Source organism: Alosa pseudoharengus, unplaced genomic scaffold (assembly GCF_046254945.1).
Source record: "Alosa pseudoharengus isolate Yale_2024_CS ecotype anadromous, Long Island Sound unplaced genomic scaffold, YU_APseudo_1.1 YU_APseudo_1.1_scf_24, whole genome shotgun sequence".
Taxonomy (NCBI): Eukaryota; Metazoa; Chordata; class Actinopteri; order Clupeiformes; family Clupeidae; genus Alosa; species Alosa pseudoharengus.
Window position 1 is genome coordinate 4,096,083 of NW_027468689.1, and position 12,839 is coordinate 4,108,921.

A 12,839-nucleotide genomic window follows, 5' to 3' on the forward strand; every position below is an offset into this window, starting at 1 on the left:
TGCAAGCTTACGAGGGGGGTTGTGGGAGATTCAGGTAGGGTTGCGACTTTTTGGACTCGCCCACTCTGTCAAAGAGACGTGAATCATGTTTTGGCCTACAAACCTTTTAAAATATCGAAAACGGATCATTGATCAGGGAAAAAAAATATCATGGATCAGGAAAAAATAATTTTCCTTGGCCCTCCCCCCAGGCCAAAAAAATTCTCCTGGGCCTTCCCCTAAGGCTTAAAAAATTCTCTTAGCCCCCCCCCCCCCCCCCCGGTAAATATTGTACAGTCCCTAAGCGGAATTAACATAATCTTCCTGTTTCAATGTGGCACCTGCATCCACTGAGGTGATCACATTGGTGCCATAGTCAACCACCATCATCTCTGACAGGAACGTTGCATATCGAGTGTTGTTCATTAGCAGTGCAGCTGCTATTTCTTTCACTTGCTGAGTAAAACGTGAGTCCAGGGTGAAATCAGGAAATGCCTTCACTGTGCATATGTGGTTTATCACCTGCCAAACACAAAAAAGATGCAAATGTTAAAGGCACTGTCTGTGATTGCATACAAATTCAAGCCCATAACATTGTTTGTCACGTTCAGCAATCATCTCCTCACAATGCCCTAGCTGCCCATTCTGTGGGCAGAAAATGTGATTAGAGTTTTGGAGACTTTTCTCTGTGTGTCAGTTTAAATAATTGTGCTTTGCATGTAATGTTAGTGTGTTAGCAATTGGAAATAACTGTAAACAAAACAACTCAAAATTTCAGAATAATTAAAATTCAAATGTTTAAACGTTTCAAATGATGTGACAAATTCAAACTAGTTCAGAGTGCAAACAGTTTTTTTTCCAATTATTGCTAACATACTAAAATGCATGAATAATTATAGTTAATTGTTACCACTTCTATCAGGAAGTAAGCATGAACAACAACAATGAAAGGTGTTGCAGAGAGAGGAAGAGGGAGGGAGAGAATGAGAGGGGGAGGAAGAGTGAGAACTGGTATGAGGAGTTCATGGCCAAAGAAAACAACAACATTTTCTTTTCAGTTTACTGTTTTTTTTGTGAGCATATTTTTGTTTACTCCATTGTAAATTTATCTGCTGTGCATATGTTTCACTGACTTGCTTGGTGAAAAATACAAAATAAATGTTTCAACAGCATGTGTGTGTATATGCAAATATTTATGTGCATGTGAAACAATCTGAAGAATATTCTAATTTGTTTTAGTATTATGGCCTGTTTTTTCCTGCATGCAGTTTTCCACATTTTTTAAACCTTCCACCCTTTTCACAAAACTGTAAACACAAACCTCACATCTCAATACTTTATTTTTACTAGATTTACAGTACTTGTTGAATCCACTGAGTTATGGAATCTTTGTTTAGTTTTTTTAGATTTACTATTGTAAACAATGGGAATTCTCTCCTGGAGCTATATGACCTGCCTGTAGTGTGCAATGACTGTTCAGTAGTGTTTTCATTTTGATTGCTTTGTGGGTGGTCTGAAGACATTGTTTGGTTTTGAGCACAGGCACAGCTGTTTTGAGGCAATTGTTAATTTTAGCAGAGGTAGTCAGATGTTTTGTGAATGTAGTTTGGATTAGGATTTGGGGTTTGTGATTACAGTTTTGAGAAAAGGGTGTAAGTTTTCAAAAAATGTGTTTAGCAATTGTGAAAAAACTGTAATATTGTGGGCTAGAACCTGCCCTGCTTTATATTTTTATGAATACTTTCAAAGATGAAAACCATTTAAACGATGCAAGAGGCCATCTGATATACTGTTAACCATACAACAGAAGCTCTTTGAACATCGGAATGCCCTTACCTGCACACGAGATGTCACAGATTTTATCCTGTTAATAGTTTTTGGTACGTTGACTGTCAGTAAATAACTTTGCGTTGAGCACTGGCAGAAAAGAAGCGTCATTATTGATGGTTTGTGAGGTTGAGCTGGTGTAGTTTAGCCAGTGTTCAAAAAACTCAGTTTCTCTCCACGGCAGTCATCTTCTGCGGGATGACAAACACCTCGTCTGGAATCAGATAGACGCCATCTTCGGTGGTCTGGCACTGGGAATAATTGAAGTTCATGACTTTGCCCATGTTTTTGTTGCAGAGATTGTCATATCCAACACCAGGTAAGACCTCCAGAGCCAGAACGCTGAGGTTCTTGCGGCATTCCTGTAACCCGCTGCTAGGATGTGGCCGGGCACAAATGGAACCATTATGGACAATAGCAAGGAGAATCAAACAGACAAGTCTTGAGGCCATCTCTGTTGTGAGTCTCTCAGCCTCTGTTTGCTTGGTTTTCACCACCACCAGCTGAGGCTCAACTTGCTGAACTTATCAAAGAGTCATCAGAAAAGCAAGCACAAAGGCTCTAGTTTCAGAGCTTTGATGTTCTAGCGTGTGGAAACGCATGAGCTACTCTCTGTCGACATTCCTCAATGCTGTGGCAGTAAGACATAACATCTGCTTCAGAGCGACTATTGGTACCCTTGGTAAGGTCTAGTAAAAATCATCTTTTGCTGATTTGTCTCAAAATGACAAATACAATCTTGCAGGGATGGTGGTGCGCAAATAACAGCCTTAACTTGCAATCTACAAAGCAAACAGCAGTTCACTTGCACATGAGTCCCTTTTGACATATATTCTCATGTTTTATATATTCAGGGTTTTGATATATATATTCAGATTTTGATATATATTATCAGGTTTTGATATTTATATTCAGGGTTTTGATATATATATTCAGGGTTTTGATCTACGTATATATTCAGATTTTCATTCCATATATATTTCCTAAACGGTATGCCATAATATATATATAATATATTGATTTTCTCTTGACTGATATGTTTGTTCTGACTGAAAAATGGCATGTCCAAAATTATTCATAGATGTCAATTAGATGTTAAAAAGGTAGTTAATTAAAGGACCAGTATGTAGGAAATAAGTAAGGGATAATGTATAGAACGCCGGTCATTATGGGGAAAATAAGTCCCGACAGGGCGAACCGGACCCCGACGCGGGTCTTGTTTCGCCCTGAAGGGACTTATTTTCCCATAATGACGGGGTTCTATACATTATCCCACTTATTATACGGCTACCTGCCAAAACGAAAAAATAAACTCCACGAAATGTCTCTTTACACTTATTTGTTACCGTTTCGTCGTGGCTTTTGCTGAGAAACAAATAGTTCGCAACACACGCTGAACTTGTATCAAACATTCTTTAGAACTCAGCTGATCAACCGTCTTTCACTTTTGCAAGTTCCAATGCAAGAAGTGACCGGAATACTTGCGGAGTGATATGATCAGCAGCACAAAACCCGTTGCCATTGACAGCGGTAATTATATGTTTGCAGCGGTAATTACATGAATTTATTTTACCGTAGAACGTTGGGAAATCCCATTCAAGTCAATAGAGCGTTCTACTAGCATTGTGAAGAGCCGTATAATAATGGAAAATAAACTGTAATCATTCCAAAATATGATCACCATATGTTGTCAGAGAGTAAGGAAACACGATAAACTGAAGTAATGGCTTATTTGACAACATTACTCTAACCTGTAAAACCCCGTAAAACCAATGAAAAAAAAAGAGTTACGGGGCGGAATCTTCGTTTATGTTTTGAACGATTAATTCTAGAATAGCGTATTAATAATGGGCTAGCGCGTCCTCCTATTTGGGTTGCCAAATTAGCAAAGGCCAACTGTCAACAGCTGTCAGTTGTAGTCATGAACGCCTACGAGAGGCAGGCACATTTCCAAAATTAAAACAAGAAACAAATGAAGTGGATATCGGAGGAGCTTCCATCCTGAGATGGTGATGTCTTCATATCAAGTCTTACGCCGACCTGGCCATATTTCTCCACAACAGGTAGGCTAGCCTATGCAAACTTCATCTGCATCGCTAACTTCAGCTAAATATGTTACGTTGGTTAAAGAGGTATTTTTTGTTTTCACTGTTTCCGTAATGTGTAGCTGGGTCATGGTTGGAGAAACGTTAAAGCAGCTGCAGATCAACTAACGTTAGCTAAGTCTTCATTACATCTGGCAACCCAGAAGAGGATCGCGTCTGGTAGTCTTGAGAACGTTCACCAGTGTTTTGATTTTGGCCTACAGAACGTTCGGTAACAATCCTACAAATCACACCTTTAATTAAAAACAATTTCCAATGGCTTGACAACAGCTGTTTTTAAGGACTTATAAAAGTCCCAGAATTCGGAGCATGTCGGCAGCTGATAAAAAAAACAGTTTTGAAAAAATGTGTGGGTAGAATGTCCAAGCTACATGATGATGGATTGAGACTCTGCTCACTGTCGTTCACTGTCAACCAGGCTAGATTCAGACATTGTGTTGATTTCCCCTCCCAGACAGTGCTTCAGAGACTAACCTGAAGTTGGGAAGATATGTTCAATCTGATTGTGTCAATTTTACCAATAAACACAGCTGATTTACCTGGCTTAAGACTTGTAAGGCTAATTACAGTAGAATCAGCTGATTAAGTGATTATTGGAACACAAATATGGCAGGTCTTACTTTCTGAAGCCGGGTACATCTCTGCTACTCTAGCATTCTCCTCCTCTTTCTCTTCTGCTCTCTTCTATCGTTCTCCTCCTCTGTCCTCTTCAGTTCTCCTCCTCTGTTCTACTCTAATGTTCTCCTCTGTCCCCTCTTCTGTTCTCCTCTGTTCTCCTCTAGTGTTCTCCTCCTCTGTTCTCCTCCTCTATGTCTCCTCCTCTGTTCTACTCTAGTGTTCTCCTCCTCTGTTCTACTCTAATGTTCTCCTCTGTCCCCTCTTCTGTTCTCCTCCTCTGTTCTACTCTTCTGTTCTCCTCCTCTGTTCTACTCTAGTGTTCTCCTCCTCTGTTCTACTCTAGTGTTCTCCTCCTCTATGTCTCCTCCTCTGTTCTCCTCTGTTCTCCTCCTAGCGTCCTCCTCTGCTCTGCTCAGCTCTCTCTCTCCTCCGAATGTGTTTCATGCACACCACTCCAAAGCTCTTGTCTTGAGTCTGCAGAGACGAACCGCAACAGAGATATGTCCTCGTCGCTCCGAGGCTCCTGGGTCCACAGAGACGAACCGCAACAGAAATGGGCTTTCCGAGACAAAACCTCCCTGCTCTGCCCCCATCAGCGCTGGGCTCTTGTCCTCACATAAAGGTTGAAGCTGCTGGGCTCTTGTCCTCACACATAAAATGTTGAAGGCTGAGTGGAAAGTCAATGGCTCCCCTCACACACAGCGCAACTGAACTAATCGTCTCTCAGCTAACGCCATATTAACACTGGCACCAGTACGCTGTAGATCTCAACTAAAATTATTGTTAGAGTGTACTGTATTGTAGTGTGTGTGTGTGTGTGTGTGTGTGTGTGTGTGTGTATGTACTGGTCTTCAAGGTCAGAACATGGATGACTGAAGTGTTTTTGTTGTGATAATGCGTGACCTTGTATGTTCTATGTATGTATCTATATGATTTCTGTGAGCCTGTGTGTGTTTGTGAATGTGTGTGTGTGTGTGTGTGAGAGAGAGAGAAAGAGCGAGAGAGTGTGTGTGTTAGAAGGGTTGTTTGCTCACCTTCATCCTCCTGGGCCTTGAGAGCCTGAGAGTGTCTGGGAGACGTATCTCTCTCAATCTCACTCCCTGTGTGTGTGTGTGTGTGTGTGTGTGTAAGAGAGATATATCTCTCTCCATCTCCCTCTCCCTCTCTCCACTGCTCTCATCTCTCTTGCTCAATTTCATTCCTTCTCTTCTGCCACCCACTCACTCTCTCACTCCCTCCCTCCCTCCATCTCTCTCTCACTCCCTCCCTCCCTCCCTCCATCTCTCTCTCCCTCCATCTCTCTCTCTCTCCCTCTCTCCCTGCCTGCATTAGCTCCGGGCCCCTTTGTGAGCTCCAAGGCTGGTTCGATATCTGCAAGCGTCTCCTCGGGCCCGTCTGCTTCAGTGCCTCTCCTCCTCCCCTCTCCTCTCCTCTCCTCTCCTCTCCTCTCCTCCCCTCTCCTCTCCTCTGCGCTCCTCTCCTCTGCGCTGCTCTCCTCTGCAAATGGGATATTGAATAGGGACAAATGAAGATGTTAGTGTGAACTCCGGCCTATACAACCTACGCTTGAACACCAGCGGTGAGCTGCAGTCAGGCCGTGCTCTCCCAAACACACACACACACACACACACACACACACACACACACACACACACACACACACACACACACACACACACACACACACACACACACACTCACACACTGAGAGAGACCGATGTGAAGAGAGCATTTAGATAACATTTAAAAAATTTCAATTGAGTTTAGAGAGGGGGCGAACTGAGACCCATAGAGGCAGAGAGAGGAAGCAAAGGTGTGTGTGTATGTGTGTGTACGCTGTGTGTATGTGTGTGTGTGTACACTGTGTGTATACTGTGTGTATGTGTGTGTGTGCCTGTGTGTGTGTGTTTGTGTACGGTGTGTGTATGTGTGTGTGTACACTGTGTGTGTGTGTACGCTGTGTGTATGTGTGTGTGTGTGTGTGTGGGGGGGCGGGGGTTGTGTGGCTTGTGTGAAAGAGAAGTAATATGTCTGGGGCCTTTAGGAGGTGAAATAGTCCTGGGGGTTTTCTTACATATCAGCCATATTGAATTTCCATTGTTACTAGTCTGGAGTGGTGTACGATGAGAGAGGATGTAGACATATACATACAAACACACACACACACATACACATACACACACACACACACACACACACACACACACACACACACGAGAATCCTCTCCAGTTAGGATGTGTTTAGTAGCGTTGTTGTGTTGCTCTGTTTTATGTCTCTTGTGTTTCTGATACCCACTAGAAGAGTCACTTATAATAGCAACTGCAACAGCAGCATCTGCAATCAACAGCTGTCAGATAAAAGCTATCAGTAACAAAACATCAAGGTGTTGTCAAAGCAAGCCCCAACAGTCTTTTTAGTCTCCAAAAGCGTCCAATTAGAGTTAAAGGGGGTGTGTGGAAACGTCTTTTAATGGTTCTTACACTGTCACGGTTACGCAAACATCTCTTATCATCTTCATCACCTGCGCACTGCAGAAAACTCTGGGGATTTGCGTAGCGTGCGGTCGCTCACTGATGAAACGCTTTCCATGGTAACGTGACTTCAGAGGAAAAACAAACAAAGCCAGAGATGGATAACCTTTTAAATGCACTCATGACCTCAGCAGCACCGCTAACACAACAGTAGAAGTGCTCCCTGATGCCTGGATGTTTCAACCCCGGGCAGAGGTCACTGTTGGCAGCCAACACATAAATACACATGCACACACACGCGCACGCACACACACACGCGCGCCCTAACACACACACACACACACACACACACTCACACACACACACACACACACACACTAACACACCACACACACACTAACACACCACAGACACACACACACACTAACACACAAAACACACACACACACACTAACACACTACACACATACACTAACACACACACACACACACACACACACTAACACACCACACACATTAACACACCACACACACGAACACACCACAGACAAACACACTCACACACACTAACACACAAAACACACACACACACTCACACTAACACACACACACACACACATATAGAGTCCTGAGAGACGATCAGACAGATAACAGCTCAATCTGAAGGTCCAGACATCCTGATCAATACATCAATAAACTAGCATCAGAGGCACTCGGCACATCAGTGGATTACACACACACACACACACACACACACACAGACACAAACACACCACAACAACAGTGGCTTACACACACACCACAAAATCAGTAGCTTACACACACACACACACACCAGAACATCAGTAGCTTACACCTATACACTAACAACATCAGTAGCTTACATACACCACATTATTACTGTATTATACACACACACACACACACACACAAACACAGACACCACCAAATATATCATACACACCACAGTATCAGTCTCACACACACACACACAAGATTGCATTATTTACAACACTACAGTACAGACTGGAAGAGATACAAAGGCCAGAATTTCAACAAAGACACACCCACATACACACACAGAGAGAGACACACACACACACACACACACACACACACACATGCATAACTGTGGTGCTAATGAGGCCTGTATTGGTCCTTTGACTGAGGAGAGCAGGCGAGGAGAAAGAGAAAAGAGAGACAGGAAATGAGAGGAGACCCTGAGAGAGAGAGAGAGAGAGAGAGAGAGAGAGAGAGAGAGAGAGAGAGAGAGAGAGAGAGAGAGAGAGAGAGAGAAAACATGACAGGCTGTTTCCGGGAGAAGATTAATGATGAGAAGGGTAGCCGTGGCGACCACAGGAGGGAGGGAGGAGACGGAGGGATGGGAGGATGAAGAGAGGAAGAGAGCAGAAGAGGGGAACAACAGAGCACAGGAGAAAGGAGAAATAAAAGCAATACAGTAGGCTCTATTCAAATCTCCTTTGTGTGTGTGTATGTGTCCGTCTGTTTGTGTGTGTGTGTGCATGTGTGTGTGTGCTTGTGTGTTTGTGTGACTGTGTGAGGGTGTGTGTGTTTGTGTGTACATACTTGTCTGTGTTTGTGTCTGGGTGCAAGTGTGTGTGTGTATGTGTTTACATTTGTATCTGTGTGTGCAAGCATGTGTGTCTACTGTATGTGTGTGTGTGCGTGCATGCGTGTGCATTTGTGTTTTTGTGTGTTTTTTTTTAAACGAATTGTGCAGACATAAGACTCCTTAATCAAATATTATTCTCTTTAATTCTGAGATGCAGCCAAACTTTTCATCCTACAAGGGATTTAAGGGCAGATTTATTAATATGACTGTATATTCAACAATGTAATCCGCTAAGCCAAAGAGTCAGTGTCTCCTGTGTGTGAGGGTTTGTGAGTGTATGTGACTGTGGGAGTGTGTGTGAGTGTGCTTCTGACTCATGTGAGTGTTGAAGGCAGCACCAATGAAGATATTTTCTTTGGCCTTCATGAAGGAACTGTAAGGAAGCCCTTGAGGGTCATCATTTGATGAAAGACTGGGTTGAGTCTGTATGCCTATCTGTGGTGTGTGTGTGTGTTGTATGTGTGTGTGTGTGTGTGTGTGTGTGTGTGTGTCCGTATGTGTGTGTGTGTGTGTCCGTATGTGTGTGTGTGTGTCTGTGTGAGTGTGTGTGTGGGTATGAAAGTGAGAGCCTTGCACAGATGGCAGCACTAGGGAGCACTGAGGGACATGGTGTGTGTGTGTGTGTGTGTGTGTGTGTATGTGTGTGTGTGTGTGTGTGCAGGAGGTAAAGCTGTGTGTGGGACGTGTTCAGAATGCCCTCTCCTGACAGAGTTAGAATGTTCAGGCAGTCTGATGATGCCTTAGTCATCACTATGTCTGTTTATTTATTTTCTTTTTCATTTATTTCATCTTGTTTATTTATTTTGTGGAACACCAACGGCCCTTCCTGTCTTCGTGTCATTTATTTGTTTTTGTTTTGTTTATTTATTTGTTTTTGTTTTTGTTTATTTATTTCCCCAGATGCCTCTGTGATCCATGGCAGAAGTATGTCAGATTTGAAGTGTCCTGACATGACATGAACAGGCTGAGCAACTTGCCTGTGATGAGGACACACACACACACACACACACACACACACGGTCACAGCAAATACTAGTACAGATACACCCAATGCCACAAGAGTGGACTCTGATCTCCCCATGCGTCTGTTTGAAGGACAGTAACCCATAGCAACCGCAGGTTTGAATGGTCGTGAATGCTCCTGAGATCAGGGGTTGACTTTCCTCACCATAAAGTGCCTCATATCCGCCGCAGACACACCCATGAATGGATGTCAGTGGCTGTCACTGTGCACAGTATGTGTGTGTGTGTGTGTGTGTGTGTGTGTGTGTGTGTGTGATGCACTACACACGCCACACTCCAGTCACACTCCAGTAGCCTCAGGCTTTGAATGGCCCTTTCACCAGCTCTCCCAGAAGAATGATTTGCCTTCCGAGTTCATGGTAGGTGTGTGTGTGTGTGTTTGTGTGTGTAGTGTGTGTGTTTTTTGACTTGCGAGTTCATGGTAGGTGTGTGTTTGTGTGTGTAGTGTGTGTGTTTTTTGACTTGCGAGTTCATGGTAGGTGTGTGTTTGTGTGTGTAGTGTGTGTGTTTTTTGACTTGCGAGTTCATGGTAGGTGTGTGTGTTTTTTGAAGTATATTTGTGGGCTTGTTGCCTCTATTCAGACAGGACAAAGAAGAGACTGACAGGAAGTGAGAGATGGGGTGGGATCAGGAAATGAACTTTGAACTCAAACCCGGGACCCCCGTGGGCAGTCTGGCCTGCTGTAACCAACCCACCCCGAGGAGGAGGAGGAGGAGGGATGGGAGAAGGAGGATGAGGTGGAGGAAGAGGAGGAGGAAGAGGGATGGGAGAAGGAGGATGAGGTAGAGGAAGAGGAGGAGGAGGAGGAAGAGGAGGAGGAAGAGGAGGAGGAGGAGGGATGGGAGAAGGAGGATGAGGTGGAGGAAGAGGAGGAAGAGGAGGAGGAGGAGGGATGGGAGAAGGAGGATGAGGTGGAGGAAGAGGAGGAGGAAGAGGAGGAGGAAGAGGAGGAGGAGGAGGGATGGGAGAAGGAGGATGAGGTGGAGGAAGAGGAGGAGGAAGAGGAGGAGGAGGAGGGATGGGAGAAGGAGGATGAGGTGGAGGAAGAGGAGGAGGAAGAGGAGGAGGAAGAGGAGGAGGAAGAGGAGGAGGAGGGATGGGAGAAGGAGGATGAGGTGGAGGAAGAGGAGGAGGAAGATGAGGAGGAAGAGGAGGAGGAAGAGGAGGAGGAGGGATGGGAGAAGGAGGATGAGGTGGAGGAAGAGGAGGAGGAAGAGGAGGAGGAAGAGGAGGAGGAAGAGGGATGGGAGAAGGAGGAGGAGAAGTAGGAGGGTTGGGAGAAGGAGGTGGAGGAAGAGGAGGATGACGTGGAGGATGAGGTGAAGGAGGAGATGAAGGTGGAGGAAGAGGAGGATGACGTGGAGGATGAGGTGAAGGAGGAGATTAAGGTGGAGGAAGAGGAGGTGGAGGACGTGGAGGAGGGATGGAAGAAGGAGGAGGTGGATCAGGGATGGGAGATGCCAATCATCAATTCTTCCTTAACTTTGTTTAGAAAATATAATTAAACATGCTGATTTTTTTTATCAGAATTCCAAATAGACTATTGAAAAGTGTTTCTTTTGTCTGCAAGTGGAATTCCACGACACAAGGTAAAGACAGAGAAGATTGAATTCTGGTCTGAAATTGCATTTTTAATTGAGTGTGTGTTTGCAGTCTGAAATGTGTGGTAGGGTGGTGTGATACCCACTGTCAAAGACACACACACACACACACACAAAGGCTGTTGAATCTCTCTCTCTCTCTCCCTCTATCTCCCTGTGTGTGTGTGTGTGTGTGTGTGTACGTGTGTGTGTGTGTGTGTATGTGTGTGTGTATGTGTGTGTGTGTGTGTGAATAGGATGACACTGTCTGGGAGATGTCAGGTGTTACAGTCATTCAGACAGACAGTAATCCCCAGGGATAATGACAGCTCACAGACTACACACACACACACACACACACACACACACACACACAGAGAGAGAGAGAGAGAGAGAGAGAGAGAGAGAGAGAGAGAGAGAGAGAGAGAGAGAGAGAGAGACAGACACCACAGACCACACACACACACACACACACACATAAACACATCCCTTCAGCCAACTGCAAGGGGGCATTACCACAGAATCATGGGTTGTGAGGTATGTCGGATGTTGAATTACTGACACTTTCAGATAGGAAGGACTGAAACCAGCTGTTGGGCTGAGGGGATGCCACACACACACACTTACACACACACACACACACACACACACACACACACACAAACACACTCTCTTCTCAAACACATGGAGTGTGCAAAGTAGGGTCAATTTGAGTGTGTGTGTGTGTGTGTGTGAAAGAGAGATAAGAGTTTGAGCCTGTTTGCCCTCTCTCTATCCTCCTGAGCTATGTGAAGCTGAGCTCCCCCTGTGGTTCCGGAGGAGAACTGCAGACATAAAACCATTTGACTGTGAAGCTGAGCTCCCCTCATGGTTCCTGAGGAGAACTGCAGACACAAAAGCATTTTACTGTGAAGCTGAGCATGTATGCAGACTTTTATGAGATCATGATAAAGGATCTCTTGATCTTGATAGGCTACTAAACTGTGGGTATGTATTATATTAGATAATGTGGGTATGTATTATATTAGATAATGTGGGTATGTATTATATTAGATAATGTGGGTATGTATTATATTAGATAATGTGGGTATGTATTATATTAGATAATGTGGGTATGTATTATATTAGATAATGTGGGTATGTATTATATTAGATAATGTGGGTATGTATTATATTAGATAATGTGGGTATGTATTATATTAGATAATGACTCAAAAATAGAGACGTAAGTTCTGCTCCTGATCGCATAACCAGGACATATAGCACATGTGTCACAGACGTACGCATGCACTGTTAAGGGTGTTTACAGTCGCCATTCCTGACCTCGCACGGGCAGCTCCTGCACAGGCAATTTTTTTTCAGTGCCGCATGTGGTCGCGTCTGGTTGCACCTAGATCGTGTGGTCGCGTCTGGTTGCACCTCGATCGTGTGGTCGCGTGGTTGCGTCTTGATCGTGTGGTCGCGTCTGGTTGCACCTATATCGTGTGGTCGCGTCTGGTTGCACCTCGATCGTGTGGTCGCGTGGTTGCGTCTTGATCGTGTGGTCGCGTGGTTGTGTCTTGATCGTGTGGTCGCGTCTGGTTGTGTCTTGATCGTGTGGT

At 44.4% G+C, this 12,839-nt stretch overlaps 1 pseudogene; it reads right to left on the reverse strand.

Annotated features, from left to right (window-relative positions):
• Positions 1-232: 232 nt before the first annotated feature.
• LOC143141850 (macrophage-expressed gene 1 protein-like) lies at positions 233-2,286 on the reverse strand (annotated as a pseudogene).
• Positions 2,287-12,839: the final 10,553 nt, after the last annotated feature.